General features: G+C 39.0%; 1 protein-coding gene across 2 annotated transcripts in view; it reads left to right on the top strand.

The window, feature by feature from the left end:
• The first annotated feature begins 8214 nt into the window (after window positions 1-8214).
• LOC106092216 (serine-rich adhesin for platelets) overlaps window positions 8215-17338 on the top strand; it is a 327217-nt gene continuing 318093 nt past the window's right edge. For both annotated transcript variants that reach the window (XM_059364234.1, XM_059364235.1), the window contains exon 1: window positions 8215-9122. The gene's annotated coding sequence lies outside the window, so the exon portion shown is untranslated. The remainder of the gene's footprint in view (window positions 9123-17338) is intronic.

Here is a 17338-nt window from a genome sequence, read left to right as displayed (position 1 = left end):
TTCAACTGAATATCTCAATTACATCCTATTGCGGGTATAAAAAGGCATTAAGTTTGGTCGGGCCGAATTTTGTTGGATGCCTACCACCTCGGGTATATATGTTAACCACCTTTCGTTATAACCCGAGAAAAATTCATCATTTATCGGCACAGTCATCGAGTGGTCTAATGAATTCAATTCACTGTTTAAGTTGGTAAAAGAGAATATTGGTGTATATGGCAGCTATATCCAAATGTAGACCGACCTGAAACTTATATGGCAGCGTTATCGGAAAGTCACGCAAAGGTCTATATGGCAGCTATATTCAAATATAGTCCGGTCTGAACCTTATATGGCAGGGATGTCGAAAAGTCTCAGTCTAATAAATGCTCCTATATGGGTCCAAAAATACAAATCTAATATCCGAATTTGGGACAAAGTTTCTGGGGGTCCACCCCTTTCCCAAAACACCTCCCAAACAGGACTTATTTACTGACCATGGCAATATGAGGCTTAAATAAAAGGTATTTGAGTGTAGAATACGAATCTGATATCCAGATGAGGGGCCAAGTGTTTGGGGGGCTGCACATCCCCGAGAACATACCCCAAAGAAGACAAATTTACGACCATAGCAATATGGGACTCAAATGAAAGGTCTTTGGAAGTAAAGCACGAATCTGATATCATGGGCCACCCCACCCCCATAACACCACCCAAATAGGAAGTATTTGCTGATCATTGCAATATGACACTCAAATAAGAGGTATTTTAGAGTAGAACACGAATCTGATATATATTTTCGAAGACAACTCACTGAGTGGCCGTCCCATCCCCCGAAACACTCCCCAAACCGGTCATGTTTGTCGACTATGGAAAAATGGAGCTCAAATGAAGGGTATTTTGGGAGTAGACCATAAATCTGACATCAACATTCGGGACCAACTGTCTAGGGGACCTCCCACCACCATAACAACCTCCAAGTAGTAGGTATTTGCTCGCCAAGACAATTAGGGTCTTCAAGACAGTGGAGCTCGATATTCATAGTAATTGGGGCCCATACCCCAAACCGGTCATATTTGCTGGCTTTTTCAATAAGGGGTTTAAGTGAATGGTATTTGAGATTAGAAAACGAGGTTGATATCCAATTTTGAGGCTAGAGCACGTTGCTGATATATTTTCACGGCTTTGTGTTTGGTGGTGGAATTAAAAAACAAATTCTGGCCTTTTGTGCGTATGACTACTATTGTATAGTTATGAGTAAAATCATACGCCACCTTGGTCATTTATTTTCCATATATGTCAAATACAACAACACAGTACAATACAATACAACAACACAATCTGTGGGGTTGGAAGTATAAACTTAGGGTGAGGGTTGGTGATATCTACTTAGGGTGATTTCGACTCCTTGAAGCAAAAGTTCGCAACCGTTTGAGCATGCTGAGAAAAGTGCGAATTGCCACTGCACGGTCATTGAAAAGCTGCAAACACAACATATGGCAACGACATACTCGACTGACCCAACTGCTTGATGGATGGATCCATGGAGAATGCTGTATATGGGAACCAGAAGCCTCCGCCAAGAAACCCATGGTACGAACAAGAGTGTAGAAATACTACTGAAGCCAAGAATGCGGCTTACATAGCATCACTGCAATCAGTAGCAACGCGCCAGATGAAGAAGAGGTATCGGGAGATAAGGAGAGAGGAGAATCGTCTATTCTGCAGAGAGAAAAAGGAAATGGAGAGACGTGAGTTTGAACGAATTGAGATGTACGGGAGTCAGAATGAAGTCTCCTGCGGAGACAAAGAAGAGAGAAAAATATTTTACCCAGCGACTATGCCCGACGGTGGCGGCGAAAGAATACCGTAGAACCAATTTCTGATGATGGATGCCCGCTGAACTATTTAAGACCGGAGGTGACACGCTGATATGACGAATGCATCAGCTCGTCTGCGTGGAGAATGCATACCCGATGATTGGAACCTAAGCATGTTATTTTCCGTACACAAGAAAGACGGAATGTGCCAACTACATAGGAATAAGTCTCCTTCCCTTCTCATACATAATACTCTCGAGCGTACTGTGCGAAGGATTAAAACCTTAAATCGACGAGTTAGTTGGGCCCTATCAATGTGGCTTTATAATTGGTAAATTCACCATAGAACAGATATTCATACTGCGCTAAATCCTGGAAAAGACTCAAAGAGGCCAGGCCAACTCTTATCATCTACTTGTTGACTACAAAACCACTTTCGACAGCCGTTTAGGTTCAAAGCTATTTCAGGCCATATCTGAGTTCGGTATCTCTCCAAAATTCATAAGACTCTGCAAGATAGTATAAATTTCCACAACGTTTTGTACACCCGAGCATATAAAGAAATTTGAGAAAGTTGAGATCAACAACTTTGAGCTGGTCAGTAACTTTATTTTCCTCGTCACCGCCATAACCAAAACAAATGAAACCAGTTTTAAAATAAAACGAAGGGTAATACTGGCAAACAGGTGCTACTGATGACAAAAGTAAGCACTTTATTCATGACACTGACACTATTCATGACACTGATAACCGCGCTGTTATATGGTTCAGAGGCATGGGTACTTGTGAAAGCAGACGAGGCACTGCTTGGAGTGTTTTAGAGAAAAGGGCGCAAACAGAAAGATTCTTCGTAAAATTTATGGACCAGGCTGTATCGATGGAGAGTATCGGCTTCATTTGAACCATGAACTGTGTGACGACGCACTTTAAGAAATATAAGAAAATTTCAAGGCCCTAGGTTGTCCGGGCGCCTTTTAGCACGCCCCTAAAGTTGTTCACCTCGGTATTTCGAAAATTTGTCAACTAGGTGTTTCGAAAATTTGTTGGGGCTGCCAAATCTTCGTTTCTGGTCCGATAAGTGTCTTAAAAAAATACATACTGCTAGAAATTTTTCTTGCCCAAATTTAATTTTAAGACGTCAACAGACTGAAAGTAGCGAGTATCGTTATCACTGATAGTAAGGCGTTTTCTGGGACCGGGATCTCAATACCAATTTCAGAAAAAATTATGAAATTGAGCCTATTTGCGTTCACTAGTTGTCAGACAATTTGAACGTTTTAACTGCAGCCGTTATTCTCTGTTGAGACTCCTAGCGGTAATTCGATAAATAAGCAAACGCGGCTGCTTAAAACTAATAGTTAAAAACCTTAGTGAGCTTAGACTTATTCTGACGCCCAATAAACCTGACTTAAGGCCTATTAGACATGTGAGTGTGTTATGGGTTATACAAGATTCGTATGGCACAAATCGGCTTGTCGTGAGCTCTAAAAACTAAAAAGTAACCTCGAAAAAAAAAATTTTAAGTTAAGAATTCCGTGGTACTTACAAAACCCCTAATTATTCTCCATACCACTCCCCTAAGTTGGTTCATGTCTAGTATCGTGTCCCCACCTAAGAACCGGTACTGCGAATGAGCGGCAATGACATAGGAAATGCTTCAACGTCTCATCATCTTCCCCACATGCCCTACACATGCCATCACTTGCCGCACCTATTTTGCATAAGGACGCTCGTAGTCCTATATGTCACGATATGACAACAAAAGTTATACTGACCTTCTTCTTACTTCCTTTCAGTAATAGCCTCGTCCTCTCACGGTCCGGATCCCCCCATAGGATTTTCACCGTCCTACCGCCGTTTCGCTGTTCCACAATCTTACATTCGTTCGTTGACCATGTCCTTGACTCGGACTGCGTCGACCGGAAAGGCTACGGGTTAACCAAGTTTATTGACGGCAGTCCTCTGGCTGACACTGCCAAATCGTCTGCTCTTTCATACCCCCTCACTCCGCTATGACCCTGCAACCAAACAATGCGGATTGTGCCATCATCATCCTCGTAACCTTACTGTCTTTGTTTATATTGCCCTGATGGCCAGTTTACTGTCCGTAAAGATGTTCACACTCGACGTCCTAGCGTTAGCACCACACCACCCCACGCATTCCATGATCACCTGGATCTCTGCCTGCAGGATAGTCCGGCTGTCGACAACATATCTCAGTGCTTGGGTTCTCAATGTAGACCCCCAGGCCCACTCTGTCCCCTAGCTTTGAACCATCTGTATAGTACGATCTCCCAGATGACAATGCTAGAGTTCCGCCAACCCAAGACTATGCCTCTGGCAGCCGTGTCTCAGACTCGACCTCAAGTGTCATCTCAGGTATCCGATCGGAAACCTCTTCTAATCCATCCGTGTTGCCTATCGTTGCCTTAATGACCTGCTCCTATCCTCTATCTATTCTCCCATCGCCTCGTAGCCGTAGTGGCTGCCTCACACTTCATCTGTATGTTGGCTCGGAAATCTAGAATAGTCTCCAGTGTTCCATAAGCGTGGTCCTCATTGCTCCGCCTATGCAAAGACAATATGTTCTCTGAACCTGTTGTGTTATCCTTTCAATGCACTTTTTCTCCATCGCAGTCCACTAAACTACTGAGGCGTAAGTAAATATTGGTCTAATCATTTATCCTTGGATTCAGGCCCTATTTCAAGCCTACGGTCCGTTTACATACGGTCCAACATCTGTGAGCCTTCTAAATATGCTCCTTTCAATTCAGTTTTCTGTCGAAGATCAGTTTTCTATGGATTAACATTGAGACGACAGGGTCGCACGCCATCCGCAAAACCCTTTCGGCATTTTTGCACAGCTCTTTCGGATCCTTACCTCCTAGAATAATTAAAATATCGCCTGCCTAGCAGACGGTTTCAAGTCCCTCCTCAGTCAGCATCCCTAATAGGTCATTTATGGTGGTCATCTATAGGAGTGGCGATAAAATGCCCACCTGAGGCGGGCCTTGTGCCACTTTCTCCCTTATATTTATGTCATGAGACTCACAATTAATCCACCTGTTCCTTAGCAGCCTGTTCAGCCTCTAAGGAGCCATTCCAGCCTATACTTGTCCAAGGATTGTATAAGTGTTTCGGCCCGCACACTGTTAAAAGCCCCCTCGATGTTAATGCATAGCGCCAATGTATACGTCTTAGCATCAAAGGATTCTTCTATTTTATGCAAAACCTTATACAGGACAGTCTCCGACGAAATTTCCTTGAAATAGACATGCTGTTTGTATTTGAGCAGTTTGCTGGATGTCCTACTCTTTGTCATGGTATCTACAATATGTTCCATGGTTATGAGTAGAAAGAACTTAAGGCTTATAGGTCTGTAGGCCTCTGTAGCAAAACTTGCCTTGCTGGGCTTGGGTATAAATAATACCTTTGGGTCCTGCCAGGGTTTAGGAATATATGCCCCTCCCAGGCACGCTGTGAAAATAGTGGCCAGATGAGCCGTCAGATAGTCGCCTCCTTCTGTAGTAACGCTGGAAATATTCCATCAGGTCCGGATGATTTGAATGGTTTGAAGCTCCTCAAGGCTTTTTTTTTTACCATAAATTCTGTAATGATAAGACTTCGATCAACCTCATTATTCCAAGATCCCAGTCTATGTGAGTCCAGTTGTATCCTAGGGAAAATACGTTTTCATCCAAAGCCTAAACAGGTACTCCGTTGTGTCTGCTCTCATTCCCATGATGTTTACTTACGTTTTAGTTTGGACATGGGTTTTTGAGAGAATCTTTTATATTTTGCCAGCGTCATTAACGCTATCAACCTGGTCGAAGAAAAGCTTCCAGGAGATACGTTTTGCCTCTCTGGTTATCTTATTGTATTCCTTGAGCCGTGTGTAATGCACATCCTAATATAATTCTGCTTTTACGACGTGCTCTGTTAAAAAGTCTCTTTCCCTATATTGCGAATCTCTCCGGTCATCCAGGGTTTTTCTTGGGCAGATTTCCTTTCCCGAAGAGGACAACTGTCTTCCATGCTTGGACAATCTAAATTATCTTGCCCAAGTCTTCTTCTGAGTAGTCTTCCGAATGTAATCCAGTTGGTTTTCAACTTATTATGGAAGCTTATCGGATTCGGCGCATGCCGTGCTATTCTAAACCTAATGTAGCGATGATCAGATAAGGAATGTTTCATGCAGGCCCTCTAATCCTGACTAGATTTTCCAAACATATTATCACATCTAAAATCTCCTCTCTAATCCTGTTAACAAGGGTGGCGGTATAGTCAAGATTAATGGCTACCCTTACTTCTTCAAAAGTTTGCGTGTTTTCCACAGACGGACTGACGGACGGATGGAAGGACAGACGGACGGACATTGCTAGATCGACTTAATATATCATGGCCATCATGAATATATAAACTTTATGGGATCTTAGGCCAATATTTCGATACGTTACAAACGGAATGACAAAGTTACCTTTTTATACCCTCCACCATAGGATGGGGGGTATACTAATTTCGTCATTCTGTTTGTAACTACTCGATATATTCGTCTGAGACCCCATAAAGTATATATATTCTTGATCATCGTCCGTCCGTCTGTCTGTCGAAAGCACGCTAACTTCCGAAGGAGTAAAGCTAACCGCTTTTTCACAAATACATCTTATTAGTGTAGGTCGGTTGGTATTGTAAATGGGCCATATCGGTCCATGTTTTTATGTAGCTGCCATATAAACCGATCTTGGGTCTTGACTTCTTGAGCCTCTAGAGTGCCCAATTCTTATCCGATTATAATTAAATTTTACCAAGTATGGTTTAAATCAGTCCATAACCTGATATAGCTGCCATATAAACCGATCTTGGGTCTTGATTTCTTTAGCCTCTAGAGTGCGCAATTCTTATATGATTGGAATGAAATTTTGCACGACGTGTTTTGTTATGATATCCAATAACTGTGCCAAGTATGGTTCAAATCGGTTCATAACGTGATAAATATGTCATATAAACAGATCTGGGGACTTGACTTCTTGAGCTTCTAGAGGGCGCAATTTCTATCCGATTTGGCTGAAATTTTGCAAGACGTATTTTATTCTTACTTTCAACAACTGTGTCAAATAAGGTTAAAATCGGTTCACAACCTGATATAGCTGCCATATAAACCGATCTGGGATCTTGACTTCTTGAGCCTCTATAGGTCGCAATTATTATCCGATTTACCTGAAATTTTGTACGACGGATTCCCTCATGACCATCAACATACGAGTTTATTATGGTCTGAATCGGTCTATAGCCCGATACAGCTCCCATATCAATCGATCTCTCTATTTTACTTCTTGAGCCCCCAAAGGGTGCAATTCTTATTCGAATTGGCTGACATTTTACACAGGTCTCCAACATATAATTTCATTGTGGTCCAAACCGGACCATATCTTGATATCGCTCTAATAGCAGAGCAAATCTTTTCTTATATCCTTTTTTTGCCTAAGAAGAGATGCCGGGAAAAGAACTCGACAAATGCGATCCATGGTGGAGGCTATATAAGATTCGGCCCGGCCGAATTTAGCACGCTTTTACTTGTTTTCTGCTCAAATGTTAATTTCTATTCATTATCGTAGTTTTTTGACACTAGAAACAGCCATAAAAGCGTAATTCTACCACTAATAAATTTTTCGATCACATAACAATTTTATACCATCTAACTTTATACACTTACCTAGATACATTTAGATACAAATTTGTTACATAAATTAATGGTACTTTTTGTATTCTCTTTAATTTTAGGAATTTTGCTACCTTTAAAGCTTAAACGGCCATAACAAAGACAACAACAACATTACCGAAGCTAACAAAAGTATCTACAAACATACCGCAGCAGTGTCAATAGAAAAAAACCAAACAACAACAGTTACAAACACATAAAAGAGTGTTAAAAATACATAAAATAATATAATAAAAGTGACAACAACAACAACAAAAACAACATCAGCAGCAGTAAAAAGAAAAACAAAACGGTCGTTGTCAAGGCTTCAGAGAAAGCGAAAAGAAAAAGAAACGTCTGTCAATAGCAGACCAAGTGATGTGTGTGTGAGTGTTTGTTTGTGCGTACGAGCATGGGCAGCATAAAATAATAACAACAACAACAACCACAAAAGTATTTGGTGAAATTTTTGAAATTGTCTTTATCTCAGTGCAAGTGTGTACGTGTGTGAGCGCCTTAGTATAAGTGAATATTTAAGCGCGTTGGTGTAAGTGCTTGTTTTGCTTAAGCCTAAGCTTTTTCTTCGTCCTTATTTTATTGGGGCTTCTCTAGAGTGCTGCGGCACGTTGGTGGCATAATTTCTGATACCTTTTTCGTTCGTTTTTTTTCAAAATTCAATTCTCTTATGTGCGTGTGAAATTATTTGCATTTACATTCAGCATCCTCAGCAACAGCACGAACTAAAAAAGACGAGACGAGACGAACAAGAAACAACAACAACAAGAGACAAGTTAGGCCAACATTCTAAGCGCAACAACAAAAACAATGGCCATATACCATACAGCAAAGTGAAAACATATAAAATTGAAAAGAAAGCCCGAGCTAACATAAAACGAAAATTCCATAAGACCAGTAAAATTGAAATCTTCTTACGTACATACCTACATTCACATAACAAATCCACCAGCCCCACTTATTCGCACAAAGCAAAGCCAAGGCCAGGGAGAGAGAACAGCCAACACATTCAACAAACAAATAAACAAAAAATCCCACATTTGTTCAACAGCAGCCTTCATTTGTTTAAATATCACAGAAAATAAAGAACAAAATTTTAGAATTGGAATTGGAGTATACCTAAAGTGAAAAGCACCCTGGCAACCAATCAGTAAATGTGAGAACCTGCTGTACATGCATATTCTATACACACATACTCTACAGTGCGTATTTTGTTTTCGGTTTCCTGCAAATTCTTTGTTCAGTGCATGAGTGTGTGTTCGTGTGAGCTCAACAACTTCTCAACTACACTCAAGGAAAAAGAGGGGGCTTTGTTTCTTCCATCTCCAATTCCTCTTATGAAGTGAAAAGTTTTACCTCTTTCATACACTCCTGAGCGATAAAGGCTCATTGAAAGACGCACGTTTGCTCTACCTCACACTCACACGCACACACAACAGGCAACGAAACAATATTCCTTTACGTGTTAAGTTCATTGAAGAACCAGTGCAAACAATAGAACACAACAACACCAGCAGTAGCATCAACATCAACATCAAGATAACAACAACATCAGCAACAACAACTACCAAAACAAAAGCAGCAACAATTTTAGAGAAAGGCATAATAAGGTAAGTTTCGATTTCTTTTAGATGGTTGATCACTGACAGTGTTTACACTGCAGAAGTTTACTGAGCACATATCACAAAAGAATAAATTTTATATACGTGCAGAGGAAAAACAAATCAATACTCTCCCTTTACAGTAAAATAAGGAAATTGAACTAGAAATCGGCCAAACTCCCATTGGAACTCACTCCCATCATTCTGTAACAAATTAAAAATAGCATTAATAAAAAGGTTGTTGTAAGAATATTGGAGAACATTTGACAAAATTTCATACACATTTTGTCCTTCAATAAAATATAGTCTCATGGAAATTTTGTTTTTCAGAAAATTGTTAATCCAGAAAAGTACTAAAAAAACAACTTGAATTTACTATTTTCATTAAAATTTAGTTTTTAGAGAACTTGTAATAAAAACGTCTTTAGCAAACATTTAATTGAAATTTTTTAGAGAGAAATTTTTGGAAACTTTGTCTTTACAAAACTTTTTCCTTTGTTTGTTTCTCTTCCGAGACGAGCTCAATGATCTGAGATGCAAATGGAAAAGGAAAACCAAAGAGAGCAACACATCAACCAAAGCTTGACAACCCTGCTTATTAGATGTACTTTTCCCATTGGGCTCGTCTCGAAAGAGAAACAAACAAAGATTGTAAAATTTAATGACCTTCGCCCTAACAGACAAAAAAACTTGAAAAGTGAACAATTCGGCAAAGCTCGACCAGTATTCGAACCTGGGCACAAGGAACAACAGCGGGAGCCATTGCCTTTGCGTTCGAAGCCATCAATACAACTTTTAACAGAAGAATAAAATCATGTGTAGTACGGAAGAAGTATAATTTGCCACAGACAGAATATCTGTCATTACACAAAAATACAGGCATTGGAAAAAGTACAGCTAATAAGCAGGGTTGTCGAGCTTGGTTGATTTGGTAATTGTATCATAGATTCGTTTTCGCTATTAATATGATTCAAAAACAAAATACCAACGCACGGCCCTTGAAGCCATCACACCTAATATGGTTGAAAAGTCTTGTAACCAAAGACGAAATGCGTCCCATAGTGGTTGGTATGTGTTGCTATCTTTGGCTTTCCTGTTCCATTTGCATCTCCCATCATTGAGCTCGTCTCGAAAGAGAAACAAACAAAAATTGTAAAATTTAATGGTCTCCGCCCTAACAGGCAAAAAACCCGAAAAGTGAAAAAAATTTTTTAGAGAAAATTTTATTGAAATTTTGTCCATGGGGAAAATATCATAGAGATATCATTTTACCTTGCATTTTTAAGGAAATTGGATTTTTAAGGAAAATGTTAGTAATATTTGGTCTTTTTAGAAATTTTGTTTTTAGAGAAAATTTAAGAGAATTTATATTTTTTCGAGATTTTTGAGCATATTCCAGCTTCTAAGAAGAAAAGTTGGGCAAGTGCACAGATAAAAATGATTTTGTAAAACAACAACCTACGATGAAATTTGTTAATTTTCCTGCAACAATTTATTTTGAATCTCAACGACCCAAAGTATAAATTTGTTGTTAAAAGACACTCGCTTTGCAAGCCATCGTATAACAACAACAACAATGTTGTTCAAAAGTAAAACAAACAAGTTAAAGTGTGCTAAGTTCGGGCGGGCATAATCTTATATACCCTCCATCATGGATCGCATTTGTCGAAATCATTTCCCGGTATCTCTTTTTAAGCCAACAAAGGATAAAAAAGGTATGCTAAAGGAGCTATATCAAGTTATGGTTCGATTCGAATCGGTTTATATGGGAGCTGTATCAGACCATATTTATCATGTATGTTGAAGGTTATGAAAAAAGCCGTTGTACAAAATGTCAGCCTAATCGGATAAGAATTGCGCCCTCTATTGGATCAAGAAGTTAGGATTTAAGATCGGTTTATATGGCAGCTATATAAGGTTATGGACCGATGTTAACCATACTTAGCACAGTAGTTGGAAGTCATAACGAAATACGTCATGTTAAATTTCAGCCAAATCGGATAGGAATTGCGCCCTTCAGAGGCCCAAGGAGTCAAGACCCAGGCCTGTTATGTGACAGCTATATCAAAAATCATTACAAAACACTTCATGTAACATTTCAGCCAAATCGGATAAGAATTGTGCCCTCTAGTGACTCAAGAAGTTAAGATCCAAAATCAGTTTAAATGGCAGCTATATCAATACATGGACCGATATGGACCATTTACAATCTCATCCAACCTACACTAATAAGAAGTATTTGTGCAAAATTTCAAGAGGCTTGCTTTACTACTTCGAAAATTAGCGTGCTTTCGACAGACAGACGGGAGTAGGGACGGATGGACATGGCTAAATCTACTTAAAATGACATGACGATCAAGAATATATATACTTTATAGAGTCTTAGACGAAAAATTTCGAGGAGTTACAAACAGAATGACGAAATTAGTAAACCCCGATCCTATGGTGGAGGGTATAAAAACCATTTTACCAACGATGCCACACATGTGCTTGCTTTGTGTCGGGGGTTAACTTTATTTCCTTTTTTTGGCTCGCACTGCTCGATCTCGTTCGTTTACTGGTGCTCTCGGGTTTTTCTCCATCACTCTCTATACTATTGCCATTAAAAACAAATTTTAATAATTTTGCCGGTAGTCTCGAAACGCATCCTCTACCCGATATCATCCTACTTTTGATTGATTTACTCCATAAGTATTACTGAACAGTAATAAGTGTCTCTATTAATGAAATTTAAAAAAGTCAAAACCACTTAAATTTGTTTTAATACGAAATACATATTTTTTTATATCGAATTTTCTAAAATAAGTTTAAAGAAAAAAAATTAAAATTTTTTGACCGGCTGGGGGATTCGAACCTGAGTTGTAAGTCATGAATGGCAATAGAGTCTTGTGCGCTACATGGTAGGACGCGTAGTTTAACAACTACATCAACAAAAGAATTTGTTGAAAATCCACAAATTTTCGATAATTTTGTTTGTCAAGTCTCTACAAACCAGGGCTGCGGAGTCGAGCAACTTTTATTCGACTCCTACTCTGTAAAGATTGGTCGACTCTGACTCCGCCTCAGACTCCGGAGTCAACTACGAGCACTTAATTTTCATACCCTACACCACTACTGTGGTACAGGGTATTATAAGTTAGTAAATTTGTTTGTTTCACCCAGAAGGAAGAGAGATAGAGCCATTGAAAAGCATGCCGATCGACTCAGAATCACTTTCTGTTTCGATTTAGCTATGCCCGCCTGTCTGTCCATGTTAACTTGTATACAAACTACAGGTCGCAGTTTTCATCCGATTGTCTTCAAATTTGGTATAGCTATGTTTTTCTATCTAGGGACGAAGCCTATTGAAATTGGTTCAGATTTGGATATCGGTTCAGATTTGGACATAGCTTCCATATATATGTTCGTCCGAATTGCAGTAATAATGCAATGAAATGGTCATTTCTTAACCGATACTCCCGAACTTTGGCAGGAAGGATTTTCTTATGACTCTCGACATTACTGGTGGATTTCATAGAAATCGGTTCAGATTTAGATATAGCTCTCATATATATAAATCGCCTGATTTTCACTCCTAGAACCACTGCAAGCGCATTTGTTGAACAATCTTCTTAAAACTTCGTACATCACTTTTTTTGATGACTTCTTCATTGTCTGTAAAGTATGCTTGAAATCGGTTCAGATTTGGATATAGCTCCCATATATATGTTTGTCCGATTTGTAGAAATAATGCAAAAAAATGGTCAGTTGTTAACCGATTCGCTCGAGATTTGACTCTCGACTTAACTTTTGAATATCATGAAAATCGGTTCAAATTTAGATATAGTTCTCATATATATTTATCCCCTAATTTTCACTTCTAAGATCACTGCAAGCGCATTTTTTGACCAAAATTGCCAAAATTTTGTACAACGCTTTCCTCGGCACCTACCATATCATCTGAGAAGCTTGTTCGAATTGTGCCAAGTACAGTCCAAATCGGTCTATAACCTGACATAGCACCCATATAAACCAATCTCCTAGTTTGACTTCTTGAGCCCTTACAAGCTCCAATTTTGTGCGATTTGGATGAAATTTAGCATGTAGTGTTCTGTTATGATTTCCAACAAATGTGTCAAGTACGGTCCAAATCAGTCTATAACATGATGTAGCGCCCATTAAAAAAAAGATCTCCCGATTTGACTTCTTGAGCCATTACAAGCCGCAATTTTTGTCCGACTTTTGCTAAAATTTTGCACGCGGTGTTCTGTTACGACTTCCAACAAGTGTGTCAAATACGTTCCAATCAGTCTATAACCTGATATAGTTTCCATATAAACCGCTCTGTCCTTGTTCGGTTCCTAGAAGCTTTACTTTTTGCTGGCTAACCAGAAGTTTGGTGTGTATAATAAAATTATGCACTTCACCAAAATTTATTTTGTATTAACTTTTAGCAGAATTCATGGTTAAAGTCCATTTCGTCTTTGGTGGTGGGTTCCAAAGATTCGGCCCAGCCGAACTCAGCACGCTTGTACTTGTCTTTTCTAATGATATTACCCAATAGTGGAGAAAAGCAAAAAGCACGCATGTGAACAAATTTTCAAAATTTGTGTGATTTTTTGAAAAAAATTTAAATTGTTTTGTAAAAGGCAGAAAAATATTTTCAAAATATTTTTGTTAATTTCAAGAGTCGATTTTTGAAAATGTTTTTCACATAGGTAAAACATGTTGACATTTTATAAAAAAAAACGTTTAATTGTAAGGTTTAATTTTGTTTTTCTCGACACCTCTAATTAAAATTTTGGAAAATGTACCCCAAAAGAGTTGTTTTTTAGTAAAATAAATTCATTTGAGCCCAAAAATAGTGAAATTAGACCCCAAAGTAAAATGGAAATTTGCCCCAATACTATTAACCCCCAATTTAATTGGAAAAGTTCTGATTTACTTGAAGAAAACCCAAAAAGGCCCCAAAGGAAGAGAAGTTTTGATGTTGTTCTTGGTAAACCTGTTTGGGGCAGACTTTCATTTTGGATTTGGGTTGTAATTTCCGGGGGCCAAAGTTCATATCAGTGGAGTGTATAAAAAGTAAATGGCAAGGATCAATCTATGAATTCCAATAAAAATTTTTATTTTGATAATATGAGGCAAGTTTGAGTGTTTTATTAGATTAAAAAAAAAAAACAATACTTAAAAAATATTCCATTAAAATTTAGATAACTTACCCGTTCTCTGCCCTGGCGCTCTCGTATCTTTGAGCCATCTGTGCTACTGTGTTAGGATTCCTCCTCTACATTCTTATATCCTTGGTATTCGTGTTCGTGTTCACATCTCAGTCATTCGGTCCGAAAACTCTGCCCTTACCCTATGGTCACCTCGACTATCTATTATGGGACCTATTCTTTCTTTCGTCCTACATCTAGTCAATTCTTCTATTGTGATAAGACTGTTAGCATCGAGTGCTGCCTGATATTTTTTTATATAAATCTATCCCCTAAGCTACTTTGGGTAACTGTTTAGTGGAATCCATGGAAGTAAGAATACGTAACTTAGGTTAAATATCTTTTTTATACCCACCACCGTAGGATAGGGGGTATATTCATTTAGTCATTCCGTTTGCAACACATCGAAATATCAATTTCCGACCCTACAAAGTCCGTGTGTCTGTCCGTCCATCTTTGTAATCACTCTAGAGCCTTCAAAAAGTGAGATATTGAGCTGAAATTTGGCACAGATACGTCTTTTTGATGCACGCAGGTTAAGTTTTTGGACGGGCCAAATCGGACCATATTTGGATATAGCTGCTATATAGACCGATTTTCCGTAAAGGGTCTAATGCCCATAAAAACTTTACTTTTCATCGGATTTTGCTGAAATTTGAAACAGTGAGTAGTTAAAGGCTTCCCGATGACTGACCCAAATATGGTGCAGAACGGACTATATTTAGAAATAGCTACCATATAGACCGATCTCCCGATAAAAGGTCTGAAGACCATAAAAACTTTATTTACTACCTGATTTCGCTGAAATTTGCAACAGTGGGTTATTCAAAGCCTCTCGACATCTCACCTTAATATGGATTAGATCGGTCTATATTTAGATATAGCTGCCATATAGACCGATCTGCCGATAAAGGGTCTGAAGCCCATAAAAGCTTTATTTATTACCCGATTTCGCTGAAATTTGAAACAGAGGGTTAATTTAAGACTCCTGATATCTGACCTAAATATGGATCAAATCGGACTATATCTAGGTATAGCTGCCATATAGACCGATCTGCCGATAAAGGGTCTGAAGCCCATAAAAGCTTTATTTATTACCCGATTTAGTTGAAATTTGAAACAGTAAGTAGCTTTAGACCCTTGCCATCCGACCCAAATATGGTAAAGATCGGACTGTATTTAGATATAGCTGTCATATAGACCGATGTGCCGATTAAGGGTCTGAAGCTCATAGAAGCTTTATTAATTACCCGATTTTGTTGAAATTTGGAGTACAAATTCAGCAGTGAAATATAAATACAAAATTCAACAGTTATATTTATTCGACCGCTCAATGCCCGTGCCGAATTTGGGTGCATAAGTTATCCAATTTTCACCGGATTGTGACGAAAGGGGGTTTACATATATACCCGAGGTGGTGGGTATCCAAAGTTCGGCCCGACCGTACTTAATTCCTTTTTACTTGTTTATACCCACCACCGAAGGATGGGGGTATATTCATTTTGTCATTCCGTTTGCAACACATCAAAATATCCATTTCCGACCTTATAAAGCATATATATTCTTGATCAGCGTAAAAATCTAAGACGATCTAGACATGTCCGTCCGTCTGTCCTTCTGTCTGTTGAAATCACGCTACAGTCTTTAAAAATAGAGATATTGAGCTGAAATTTTGCACAGTTTCTGTTTTTGTCCATAAGCAGGTTAAGTTCAAGGATGGGCTATATCGGACTATATCTTGATATAGCCCCCCTATTGAGCGATCCGCCGATTTAGGGACTAAGGCCCATAAAAGGCACATTTATTATCCGATTTTGTTGAAATTTGGGGCAGTGAGTTGTGTTAGGCCCTTCGACATCCTTCGTCAATTTGGCTCAGATCGGTCCAGATTTGGATATAGCTGCCATATAGACCGATCCTCCGATTTAGGGTCTAAGGCCCATAAAAGCCACATTTATTGTCCGATTTCGTTGCAATTTAGGACAGTGAGTTGTCTCAGGCCCTTCGACTTCCTTCGTTAAATTCGCCCAGATGGGTCCAGATTTGGATATATCTGCCATATAGACCGATCCTCCGGTTTAGGGTCTTAGGCCCACAAAAGCCACATTTATTATCCGATTTTAATGAAATTCGGGACAGTGAATTGTGTAAGGCCCATCGACATCCTTCGATAATTTGGCTCAGATCGGTCCAGATTTGGATATAGCTGCCATATAGATCGATCCTCCGATTTATGATGTAAGGCCCATAAAAGCCACATTCATTATCCGATTTTGCTGAAATTTGGGACAGTGAGTTGTGTTAGGCCCTTTGACATATTTCTTCAATTTGGTCCAGAACGGTTCAGATTTGGATATAGTTGCCATATAGACCGATTTCTTGATTTATGATTTTGGGCCCATAAAATGCTCATTCATTGTTCGATGTCGCCGAAATTTGGAACAGTGAGTTAAGTTAAGCCCCTTGACATACTTATGCAATATCGCACAGATCGGTGCAGATTTTGATATAGCTGCCATATAGACCGATATCTAGGTATTAGGTTCTGGGGCCATAAAAGAAGCATTTATTGTCCGATGTCGCTGAAATTTGAGACAGTGAGTTTGGTTAGGCTCTTCGACGTCCTTCTTAAATTTTGCCCAGATCGGTCCAGATTTGAATATAGTTGCCATACAGACCGATCTCTGGATTTAAGGTTTAGGGCCCATAAAAGGCGTATTTATCGTCTGATGTCGCCGAAATTTGGGACAGTGAGTTGTGTTAATACTTTCGATATCATTCTTTAATTTGGCTCAGATCGGTTCAGATTTGGATATAGCTGTCATATAGACCTATCTCTCAATTTAAGGTTTAGAGCCCATAAAAGAGGCATTTATTGTCCGATTTCGCCGAAATTTGGGACAGTGCTTTGTGTTAAGCTCTTCGACATGTTTATGCAACTTGGTCCTAATCGGTCCAGATTTGGATATAGCTGCCATGTAGACCGATATCTCGATCTAAAGTCTTGGCCCCATAAAAGGCACATTT

The sequence above is a fragment of the Stomoxys calcitrans genome, chromosome 3, assembly GCF_963082655.1.
Source record: "Stomoxys calcitrans chromosome 3, idStoCalc2.1, whole genome shotgun sequence".
NCBI lineage: Eukaryota > Metazoa > Arthropoda > Insecta > Diptera > Muscidae > Stomoxys > Stomoxys calcitrans.
This window is presented reverse-complemented; position numbering and strand designations above follow the sequence as displayed.